Here is a 12,412-nt window from a genome sequence, read left to right as displayed (position 1 = left end):
ACCCCTTTTTAGTGCTCGAAAACGCTTGAAATGTCTTCAAAAGGGCTTGTCATGGCTTTGACATGGCCTTGTTTGCCTTGTTTTGCAGGTGACGTGCCTTCTACGTCAGCTAGGTCTCCCATGGACGTGGAGTTCGACACTTCTCGTGCTCTCGTGGGTGGAGAGAGGCAGGAGGAGATCGAGGAGGAGGTTGAGGAGGTCCCGATGAGGGCCAACGTGGGACGAGGTGGTCGCCAGCTTGTGGGTGCACCCGAGTGGGCCGAGAAATGGGATGTTAGACATCTCATTTGGGCGGCAGAGAGCCACCTATCTTACATGACGGCGAGGAGTCTAGAAAGTTATGAGCTCGTCATTTCCTATTACCTTTCCTATTTGTTTACCTTTTCATTTCCCATTTGTTTTGTGCTAAAGATAGCTTTTCAATTGAATTGATACAGGATGTCGGGAACATGAAGTCCTTTTACGGCTACACGACGTTGATAGAGGCTTTCGAGAGACTGTCGGAGGAGGAGAAGGCCATCGTTGAGCTGGGAGCCTTCGGGTCTTTGGTCGGAACTTGGAAGGCGATTAAGGAAAGGAAGATTCGGGCTAACCTTTGCCTGATTCGTGCTTTCCTTTCTCGGTACTGGGACACGAACTCGACTTTCCATATGCCTTTTGGAGAGGTCGGGGTCACTTTGGAGGACTACGGCATGAACTCGGGTCTGTCGTGTGGAGAGGAGACTTTGGTGTGGTCGTTGACAGCCATGAGAGTAGACTCAGACGAGGCAAGGAGGCTAATCGGCTGGAACCTGGCGATAGGCGCTGCCAGCGTTCCTGGATTGGTGCCGAGTTCTTAAGTCAGGGACAACTTTCCGGGTAGGACCCCAGCGAGGGTGAGGATAGATGAGAGGATGGTACCTCCTCCTCCATGCACTACTGAGTAGAGGGCTCGTCTGTAGCTGTGGTGGTTCTTGTCTTCGATTTACCTCGGAGATAAGGGGAGAGGCTGTCGTCGAAGCTACTTCCTTTTCTTGCTGACCTGAGCAGCCTAGGTCGTTGGGACAGGGTTACTCCTGGCTTTGCGGTCCTCACTCACTACATGAGGGCCATGGTACGTCCAGAGCTGATGGAGAAGGGGACTTCCCCTGCCACTGTTGGTCCTGGACTCTTGTTGGAGGTATGAACCTTTACTTTTCATTATGAAAGATTATTATTCCTTCGTTTCTTTATTTCTATTAAATTATGAAAGACCATTATCGTAGAAAATAAATGATTATCTTGTCTGCAGGCGTGGGTGTACTCCTACTTTCCCAGCTTCGCGCCCAAGAGGTTGGAGCCTGAGCCGAGGCCGTACCCTGTTTTAAGGGACTGGGTGGTGTGCCGTAGGAAGAGCCGACGCTCTTCTTATGACGTTTGTCGGAGGGGCGTGAATGCCCTGAAGTTGGAGGACTTAAATGCGTTTGATCCTTAACTGGTTGCTTTTCCTTTTCTGTCTTTTATTTAGATGTGATCAAAAGAATGACCCCCTTCCGCTTAGAGCCGATAATAGGAATGACCCCTTATTTGCTTGTTTTAGTGGGTGCCTAGACCTTGGGAGGACTACTCTAAGGCTCCAGCTCGAGTCGGTTGTTGCTGAGGACGTCCATGCGACCTGTGTGGTAACTGGGCGAGCGTTTGACTCGACAGTGCTCTCGGGACACCTTCACGGTTCCAATCGATCCTCCACGGACGATGTTTAGGGAGCTTTCTGACGCAGAGAGAGAGGCCGACTTGGCAGACTCTAGTGGTGACGCCCTCCTTATTCCTGGCAAGCAGTACTCCGAGTTCGGTCACCGGAGGTTGATGTACTGGCCGATCATGGTAAGTATTTTACCTTTTCCATGCTTATGAATTGATTTGACAAATGATGAACGATCATCAAATAAAGAACTATTTGAACCCTGTAGGAGATCGAGGTGGCAGGCGTCGAGCCCCCAACTTACCCGGAGACACTCGAGTACACTAACGCGATGGGCATGACGACGATCTTAGAGATCCGTGACTTTCTCGAGGAGGTGACAGATGTTGGCTTGGAGGAGTGGCAGGACCTGTTAAGGAGGGTAAGCCCCCAGCTTCGTCCGTCTTTTGCTTTATTGCATAAGAATGCGTTTGTTCTTTTAGAACCTTCTTTGTATTTGAATGTAGGTGGCACCATCTCGGTACGTGGCGCTGTGGAGGATGGCCAACCGGCTGCGGGCTATGGCCATCGAGGCGCTCGTAGATGGCAGGTATGAACCTCTCATTCCCTTTCTTATTTTATTTCAAATTTCGTTGCAATCTCTTGCATTTTGTTGAAATGATTGAACTGAGGCATTTCTTCATTTGTATGCAGAGAGAGCGTGACCTGCAGCGCGAGCGTGACCTGGAGTGAGAGCTGGCGCAGTCCCGAAAGGAGACGACTCGTCTGTTGAGGGAGCTGGAGGTCAGGGATACCGAGATCGCCGCCCTCGAGGCGATCGTAGCTGAGTTGAGTGGCGACTGGGACTAGTTGGCCTTCTTTTTGTTGTTGTCTTGTATACATTTTGGACTTTTCGGACCTGTTTTGGGCGAGCAGTTTGATGTATATACCATCTTTTGGTTGTGTATATAATGGCATGAGCGCTTTTGCTGCTTGGTGTTTGTTGTTCCTGCAGGTTAGCTTAAAAGAACAGGTTTGGTAGGTGATGGTTTGTGTCGTTATGCTGCCGAAATTTACATAAAATTTTCACGTAAAACACATAGCGTATATGTGGCCTAAATTGGCGCAAAATGAATGAAAGTGAAAAAAAAAGTGCCCGAAAATGAGCAAAGTTGACAAAAATGTCCACAAAATGACGAAAATGCTTAGAAATGCGCAAAAATGCCCAGAAATGAGCAAAAAATGACCGGACGGTAGGGAGGGATACCCCCTAAAAAAATTTTAAAATAAATGTCGAAGTGTGAAAAGTGTTGAAAAAGAGGAGTGAAATGATTCCCCTAAAAAGAAAAGAAATAAAAAATGAGTAAGTGTGCTCGTTTGGCGAAAATGTCGGCTTTGTCTCGAAAAGCGAACCAGAAAAGAATTAGGAAACAAAAACTTGGTAATTTTGACGAAATTACCAAATTAAGATCTTATAAGAATAGGAAATTATAGCAAAAAGCACAATAGGAAAAGGCCGTGGGCAAGAGGCGCAGCAAGATTTGCGACTCTTCGAAGAGGCGCAGCAGATGCGGCGTCATTTCTCCAGTTAGTCAGACCTCGACAGAAATTAGGAAACAGCGAATAGTATAAATAGAGACCTCAGGTGAGCTTTTATTCACACAATTTCTTCTTCTTTCTTCCGTCTATTACATAAAAACTCACATATCCTCCAAAAAAATTCCAAAATTACGGATGCCTTTGAAAACCGTCTGAAGGAATGGACGAATGAGTTTACAAACAGTGAGAAACACGATATGGGTGCTTTCAATTTAAGATCGATCTTGAGTCTCAAATTAGTGAAAGTTGTGAAGCCTTTCTTGGATGCTTTTCTTGAGTATTGGGACCCAAATTTTCATGTATTCGCCTTTCCTGGGGGCGAAATTGTTGGAGTATGTGTCCTCAACAATAGTGCGATCACATGTTTAAATCTCAAATTAAGAATACGTAAGGGATGATTCAATTATAAGTCAACTGATCAACATTTATCAGTAATGATTGCCTAACTAGAGTTTGACATTACTGTCGTTTGACGGTGGTGGTCAGTTTATCCCTTAAGGTCACACCTATAGGACAATTTCCTTAATAGATAAGTTGATTAATTGTATGTCGATACAAGTTAATCAATTCCTTAAAATTGAACAATTCATTTGTGAGTGAGAATTTTTATATCTTATTGTAATTTGATTAAATAAGATTTATTTTAGTAATTTAAAGATTTTATTACTAAAAGTGACTATTGTTTATGAAACAATTAAGATAAGAATGAATGGTTAAATATAATTACAAAATGTTGTGAATTATATTATCATGTCCCATTTTATACTATGTAATTGTGAGTTACTACACAATTTGTTATATGTGTGGACACGGCCCACCTGCAAGCCCACTTCGATCTGTGGACATACAACGATCTTTTGAAAGCCACGCTCGGCGGCGTAAAAATGCTTTCGACCGGATCGTTTTAGATCGGTCGGTTTCGTCTCGGTAAGGGTCTCGAAACGATTGGAGATGTTCGGAGTCGCCACCAAGCATTTGTGGGATGCTAAGAACCCGTGCGAATTCCACTTTATACCTCAGTCAAATCGAAGCACAAAGCAGCGTTTGACATAGGTACTAAAGATAAGCAAATCGTCCCTCTTTAGCATCCTATCTCTAGAATGACTCTCGTATGCCCTGGATAAGTTCGTCCATTATCCAAAGTTTCCGAGTAAGAGGTGAAGGTACGTATTGGGAAGCCCTTTAATCAGACACCCAATCCCGCCCGCGTTAGCGTCTTCTACTGATCGATCTTGGTTGGTTGAATGCAAAAGTTGATAAAACGGTTTAAATGCATGAATGCGCATCCAATAATTTAAACCTAACATGTGAGAGCTTTCTAAGTCGGTTGATTTAATCCAAGTATCAAGTATAAGATGTCAAGTTGGATTAATGATTGATTTGTATGCAAGACGGAAATTAAACATCCATTTACCGTATTAGGTTTAGGGTGCATAACATGATCCATTTATCTTAGTAAGGCATTTTGCAAATATGGTTTTGAATAATCAAATAGTCATCTGATTCGTCCTATATCCGGGCTACCGGAGTCGGGATCGTCCTGGACTAATCCTGGAAGGGAACAGGCCCTGTACCAGACGGCTATATGAGGCGCGAGCCAGCCGGCGGTTTAAGGGGCCTCCCTCTGGTTTTGAAAATGAGAAATGGAGAGCATGTTAAGGCGCGGGTTAGCCCACGGTTCATGTGTCGTGTTCTGACCTTTTAGAAAACGTTATAAAACATGTTGAAAATGGGTATTTGAACCCGGTTTGATTTCAAGGGGGTCGTTTAGACCACATTAGTTGATTTGAAGAACTAGACTCGAATAATCATCATTATTTGGATAATATTCGGTGTCGGGTTCGATTTGACAAACTTGACATGAATAGTTTTGAAAATAACTATGGACTAATTGTTTTAAGTCCATTTGAATGTTATTAGTCGATACTCATCATCGTACCCAGGTTAAAATCCGGCATGGTATGTAGAACAAAGGATGACTTTGTGTTGGTGACTAATATGTTTGTTTGAAAATGCAAAGAAATGAAATAAAAGGCTTTAAGATACCTTCTAAATGTCATTAACCAAATATTATCACCGAAACACGGATTTAACCGTCATGGTATGAGGAACCAAGGGTGAAAAATGCTTTATGGTTAAAATAAGTGAAATAAAATAAAAAATGGTTTGAAAATATTTGGAATGGTAAAAACCGATTACAAATATGAAAGTGGATTAAAGGGGAATGACGAGAACAAACACGGCTGATTTCTGGTCTGAACACCCCATTTAGGCGCGGGCAAGTTGGCGACCTAAGGGGCTTCTGCCTCAGACCAAAAATCAGTTTTGGCTCGTTTATCCCATGTTTTGGTTCATGTTATGCAAGTTTTTGTTGGAATGAGTGTCCTCCGACAATAATGCGATCACAACTGTTGATCATAATGATCACAAGTTTAAATCTCATTGTAAGAATACATGTGGGATGTAATATTTTACAGTCAACTGGTCCACACATATCGGTAATGATTGGCTGGCTAGAGTTTGACATTACTGTCGTGCGACGGTGGTGATCAGTTGATCCCCTTAGGTCATACCTAAAGGATAACACTATTAATTGAATATTTAATTGATCGTATGACGATACGAGTTAATTAAATTACTTAAAATTGACGGAGGATTTTGGAAGTAATATTTACATGTCTCACTGTAATTTGATTAAATAAGATACGGTCTAAGTAATCGAATTGTTTTATTACTTAGATGAAATTATTGTTTACAGGAAACAATTGAAACGGAATGAATAATTTACTATAAATGCAAGATGTTGTGATCTATAAATTGGAAAACCATTTTGGTACAAGTAATTGTGAATTACTATGTTAATTTTTATAAGTGACATATTTTATTAATATGTTGATTTTTAATGGTTAAAAATACATTTTATAAATAAGATGTCATGAAATGTGTCACATGTGACATATTGACAAAATCACAAATAAAATGGACTCATCCATTTTATGTGTGTATACCGAAATGGAGGGAGTATTAGGATAAAATTGTGTTGATTATTTGTAAGTGGAAAACATAATTATAATACCTACATCTAGCCTTGCATGCATAGCTTTCTCTTGGGAAGAAAAGGAGAGCATGCATTGGGTCTTCTCCCTTCCCCATTTCCGGTTTTACCATAAGAAAAAGAGCAAAAGTTTTTGCTTAATTTTTCACTCCAACACTACATGCAAAACTAGTGTGTATTATTCATTCAACACATCTAAAACAAATGTATTTTAGAGAGATAAAAATTACTCCATTATTCCTCCTCTTGACCGAAACTCCAAGAGGACAAAACAATATTTTTGGGTCAATTTTTAGTAAGATTATTATTATTCTAGATCTAATAATATTAATATATTAAGGGGTTATCTTGGGTATATGCTTTTGGGAGAGGTTCTAATTTTAACCTTGTTCATCCAGTATTTGGAAGCTCGAGAACAAGTAAGAAGGAGATCTTACTTGTGCCCAATAATCTGAAATCTTCAATGTAAGATGATGATTTCTTCCTTATTCTTTTATTGTTTGCATGCATAAGATCTAATTAATTTTATGACTAAATTAATTTTGGAACATATAAGAATATGTTGTATAATGAGATATAGATTTCTAACAAGCGGTATCGAGAGCCTTGGTTGTTTGCATGCAAATCGGTTATAGTTTTTCCGAGTTATACGATATACATATAAAACTTGTAAATTTGTGTTATTATGATATATCACGAAAATAATTTATGCATGTTAAAGTTTCTGATCCTAAAATGTATTTAGGATATTTTGGTTAATTTATGGATTTTTATTGTTCATCCTTTATAATAATGGCATTAAAATGTGATTTTATGATTAAAAGGTCATTTTCGGAATAAAATTATCTAAACTTCGAATTTTCTAGTGGTTTTTGGATATGTTATCACATGTTTTAGTTTTAGATGACCTGTAAATTGTCATAATTTTTGGAGTTGTTATGCTCGAAATATGGATTTTTCATGATAAAAATCGGTTTTAAATGAAAAATAGGTTAATATGAGAAATATTTCGAATCTGGTCATAGAAATTTAGTATGTTATGACATGCAATTTTACAAGATGTGTGTAAAATAATAGGCTATATTGAAGTCTTTATGCATGATTTATGAATTTTTGATGAAAAATAGCATAAATAGTGACTTAATTAGTGAATAATTGCTAAAACATACTTCATGACTAAGGAAAAACGTCACATGTTGCATTTAACTATCTTTTTCAGATCTAAAATTGAAAAGTTGATGAATATAATTTTTCTCATGTTTTTATGATTATAATTGATAAATCCGATAAACCGCAACATAGTTTTTCCGATAATTTTTTGAAATTTTAACCTATGTTTTTGAACATTATGAGTGTCATGGTATTTTTCCAGAATGTTCATGAGTTTAAATTTCAAATTTTGAATTTATTTGAAATTTTTGTGATTTATTTGAAGTTTATAGTTTTTATTGTAATTTTTGAGTCCACTAATGAACAATTTTAAGAAATATAAGTTAATTATAGTCAAATAGTTAGTGGAGACTAATTTTGAGTCCTAAGAGGTTAGGGTAATTAACTTGTACATAAATATGAATTTATGTATTTATTGTGATTTTAAAAGGTTGAATCACGCAAATCCGTAAAAACCGTTTAATATACGATATTGGCTCCTTAAAGGCGATTTAGCATAAAATTTGGCATGTTCATACATATTATAATGCTGAATTTTATTTATGATTGTCATAATTTTATTTTATGTAATTTTTGAATTATGTAATTTTTACTTAGTATGGCCTTAGTTTTTAATTGGCATTACCCGAAATGTATGGGAATATCGATTCGGTTGTAATTTATTGTTATCTCGTATCACCGTTTTGTAATTTAATAGATTTACTTTATTTTAATTACAAATGTATAATAGGAATTATGTAATTTGTTATGTAATTTATTTATTTCGGAGTTCCTTGAAGACGGTGTCACTCAAGAAGGCGATACATAAAGACGGTGTTACCTCGAGATGCGTGCTAAAACCGAAGTTCAAGGGACCAATGGAGTTGGTTTACGAATATGTAATAGTTAATTAGATTTTCTATTTTAGGAAGGCCATACTAGGATTTAATTTATACTTTGCATTTTATTTATATGTTGCATGCATTGCTAAATCGCCATAACTAAAATATGCATTGTCATTTTTAATCGAGTTTATCGACCGTGTCAATTACAATTATTGTAGTTCACCGCTTTAGTTCATTTAAAACGTGATAGATAATAAATTGACATGACCTCTCACTAAAATAAACAATTGAGACTTAGCCTTACCAAAAAGTAGAAACCATGAAAACCTATTTCGTGAGGGAGTGCACTCGGCCACACCAGGGTACAAACCTTGTTACGTAGGGGAAGTGGGTGATAAATGTCTATCCACCGAATTTATGTTAATAAAGGGTATTTCGGCACACCGTGCCCTAAGTTGATATTAGTTTGGATCATGGACACATTTATTCGAAATTTGGGTTGAACCCAACGAAAGTATTCACGACGATTTCCGGATGTGTTACGGGCTAGAGATAAATATTAATGTAATTTTATCGACCAAGAGTTCTAAAAGTAGAATCGATTAAAGAGTTAATCCACCGAGTTATGTTAATAAAGGGTATTTTGGCACACCGTGCCCCAAGTTAATATGAATTTGGATCTTGGAATCATTTATCATAGTTGGGTAGAGGTCACTATGTAAATGCTTTACTTGTTATTTACAAGTATTAATAAAACGATAAATGTTAAGTTTTCCACTATTCCGTTATTATATTGTTCTATTTCTTTACCACAATTCATATACGATATCATTTCGATTTTAATTCAAATCTCCATTAAAACATCGTAACTAAAGACAAATATGAATTTTCTTCTAAAACCTCATATGAACCATTGCTAAAGATCTCTTGTGAAGAGTATAGATAAAAATTACTCCATTATTCCTCCTCTTGACCGAAACTCCAAGAGGACAAAACAATATTTTTGGGTCAATTTTTAGTAAGATTATTATTATCTAGATCTAATAATATTAATCTATTAAGGGGTTATCTTGGGTATATGCTTTTGGGAGAGGTTCTAATTTGAACCTTGTTCATCCAATATTTGGAAGCTCAAGAACAAGTAAGAAGGAGATCTTACTTGTGCCCAATAATCTGAAATCTTCAATGTAAGATGATGATTTCTTCCTTATTCTTTTATTGTTTGCATGCATAAGATCTAATTAATTTTATGACTAAATTAATTTTGGAACATATAAGAATATGTTGTATAATGAGATATAGATTTCTAACAGTTTTAGCATGTTATAGTCATGAAACAAATGAAAAAATAATAAAAGAGGATTTTTACAACCTCATACTTACATGTTTGGTTATGGCGAGTGACCGACGTAAGTGTAACAACTAGTTTGATCGGAAAAAATTTGGTTTAAAACCGTTTTGGTAAGTAAAAAGAGTGTTTTAAGCTTAGTGATGGTGTAGTGGTCGAAGTGGTTGGTCAAGTGATTTAATGCACGATGACGGTACCAAACAATGTGTAAGGCTTGTATTTACGATCGGTAGGTCGTAAATACGCGTCGGATTGTGACTTAAGAAGTCGAGTCGAGAATTTTAATGGAGAAAAGAGGGGGCGGACGCTCGCGTAAGTCTCAAATGGGTGGCATTTGATGGGTATTTATAGGAGAATGAGTGGTTGTGTGAGTTTTGAGAGACGTGGCCACTTGGGCTGCTCAAAGAGGCGCGAGCCACGTCGCGGTTCTTCGAGTTGTGTTGTCACTTTCACAACAAACGCAATCATGATTTGTTCTATCCTAGGTTTTGTAGTCACATGTTTGGTACTTGACTAACATGAATCCGGGAAAAATTAAGGTAGAAGGTTTGAAATGTTTTGTTTTTGGTGGTTGACTCGGCTTGACTCGTTGTTGGAGTCGGGATTTGAATTTTTGAGTCGGTTTTTGGTCCGGTGTCGGTTTTGACTCTAGTTAGTGTCATTGCGACCCCGTCGTCGTGCATTAAACACTCCAGGTATTTTTGAAATGTTTTATTTTCGAAATCATTTTAAGTTTTCCGACGTAAAGTTGTACACAAACTGTCGATCAAACGCCGCGATTCCAAAACATGTTATAGTCCGATAATCATCGGGTGTTTGTTGGAGTCTCGGCGAGATCTGGGTATCTCTGAGCCCCCACGTTGACGAGGCTTGGACAGGGCAAAAGTCAAAGTAGAGCCCCCAGGTCAATCGAAGATTACAACCTGGAGACCCAAGCGACGTCGAGGCGGCTCGAAAGGATTCGGGCCAAGGACCTGCCGTCAGGAAGGGCGACGCCAAGGCGACTCGAGGGTACGAGTCAAGGACCTGCCGTCGAAAACAGTTTAGAGTCTGTCGACTATCCGTGTGGGTCGTTTAAAGTCCATTAGACTACGTACAAAGGCTCGCCAACCACAAGAAGGAGTCATACCTGAGGCATCTTCGGATATGTTCTTGCGTGTTTGCAGACAAAGGCTCGCCAGCTGATGGTAAGGAAATGTACCAGAGGTATTTTCGGGATCTGTCCTTGATGTGTTGCGGACAAAGGCTCGCCATCCAAAGGTAAGGAAATGTACCCGAGGCATCTTCGGGATCTGTCCTTAAAAGGTAAGGAAATGTACCCGAGGCATTTTCGGGATCTGTCCTTGAAAGGTAAGGAAATGTACCCGAGGCATTTTCGGGATCTGTCCTTGAAAGGTTACGGACAAAGGCTCGCCAGCCAATGAGGCGGTCGATTAATGGACCATGGGAATAACCGCATCAAATGGGCTTGTTTTTGGTGTTGGGAAATGTGTCCTCAACAATAGTGCGATCACATGATTTAAATATCATTATTAAATCTCACTTTAAAGAATACAATTGGGAAGTAATTTTATTCTTAACCAATTCAACATATATCGGTAATGATTGGCTGACTAGAGTTTGACATTACTGTCGTGTGACGGTGGTGATCAGTTGACCCCCTAGGTCATACCTAAAGGGCAACACTCTTAATTGATTATTTAATTAATCGTATAACGTTACGAGTTAATTAAATTACTTGAAAAATTGACGGACGATTTTGGAAGTAAAATTTACGTATCAAATTGAAATGTGATTAAATGAGATACGGTCTGAGTAATCGAATTGTATCATTACTCGGATGAAATTATTGTTTAAAGAAACAATTGAAACGGAATGAATAAATTATTATAAATACAGAATGTTGTAGTTTATAATTCGGAAACATTTTGGTACGAGTAATTACGAATTACTAGTCAATTTTGTAAATGACATATTTTATGAGTATGTTGATTTTTAATATGATAAAAATACATTTCATTGTAACATGTCATGTAACATGTTACATGTGACAAATTTGACAAATGATAAAATAAAATGGACCATCCATTTTATTATAAAAAAATCTTAGAAATTAGAGGGGTGTTGGGTTAATATTGTGCTTTTCATTTGAGTGGAAAACATGATTATTAAAGACTACCTACTAGCCTTGCAAGCCTAAGCTTTTGAGAAGAGCAAAAACAAGAGGCATTGGGCATACTACCCAATGCTCTCTTTTTCGGCCACCAACAACAATAGAGAAGAGAGCTCTTCACTTTAATTCATTCATTCATGCTTCTTATTTTTCTAGTGTAAGAAAATGAAAAATACTCTCTACAATTTATGAGAATTCTAGAGAAATAAACTCCAAAATCCCCTTACTCTTGACCGAATATTCAAGAGCACAAACAATATTTTTGGGTCATTTTTCTACAAGAATTAATATTATCTAGTACTCATAATATTAATTCTAATTAAGAGAAAGCCTTGGGTATAAAGCTTAGGGAGAGATCTTACCCTTAGATCTTTGTTCTTCCATTGGAAAGGCTCAAGAACAAGAAGAGAAAGGAGATCTCTCTTGTGCCCTAATAGCCGAAATATTGAATGTAAGGACATGATTTCTCCTCTATTCATTTTATTGTTTGCATGCATAAGACCTTTATTAATTTATGACAAATTAATTAGACATATATGAGTATGTTAAATATGTATATAGATCTACATTTTCTTCAATCGGTATCATGAGCCACGGTTGTTTG

This window comes from Silene latifolia, chromosome 6 (assembly GCF_048544455.1).
Source record: "Silene latifolia isolate original U9 population chromosome 6, ASM4854445v1, whole genome shotgun sequence".
NCBI lineage: Eukaryota > Viridiplantae > Streptophyta > Magnoliopsida > Caryophyllales > Caryophyllaceae > Silene > Silene latifolia.
The sequence above is the reverse complement of the archived record's forward strand: the minus strand, read 5'-3'. Positions refer to the sequence as shown.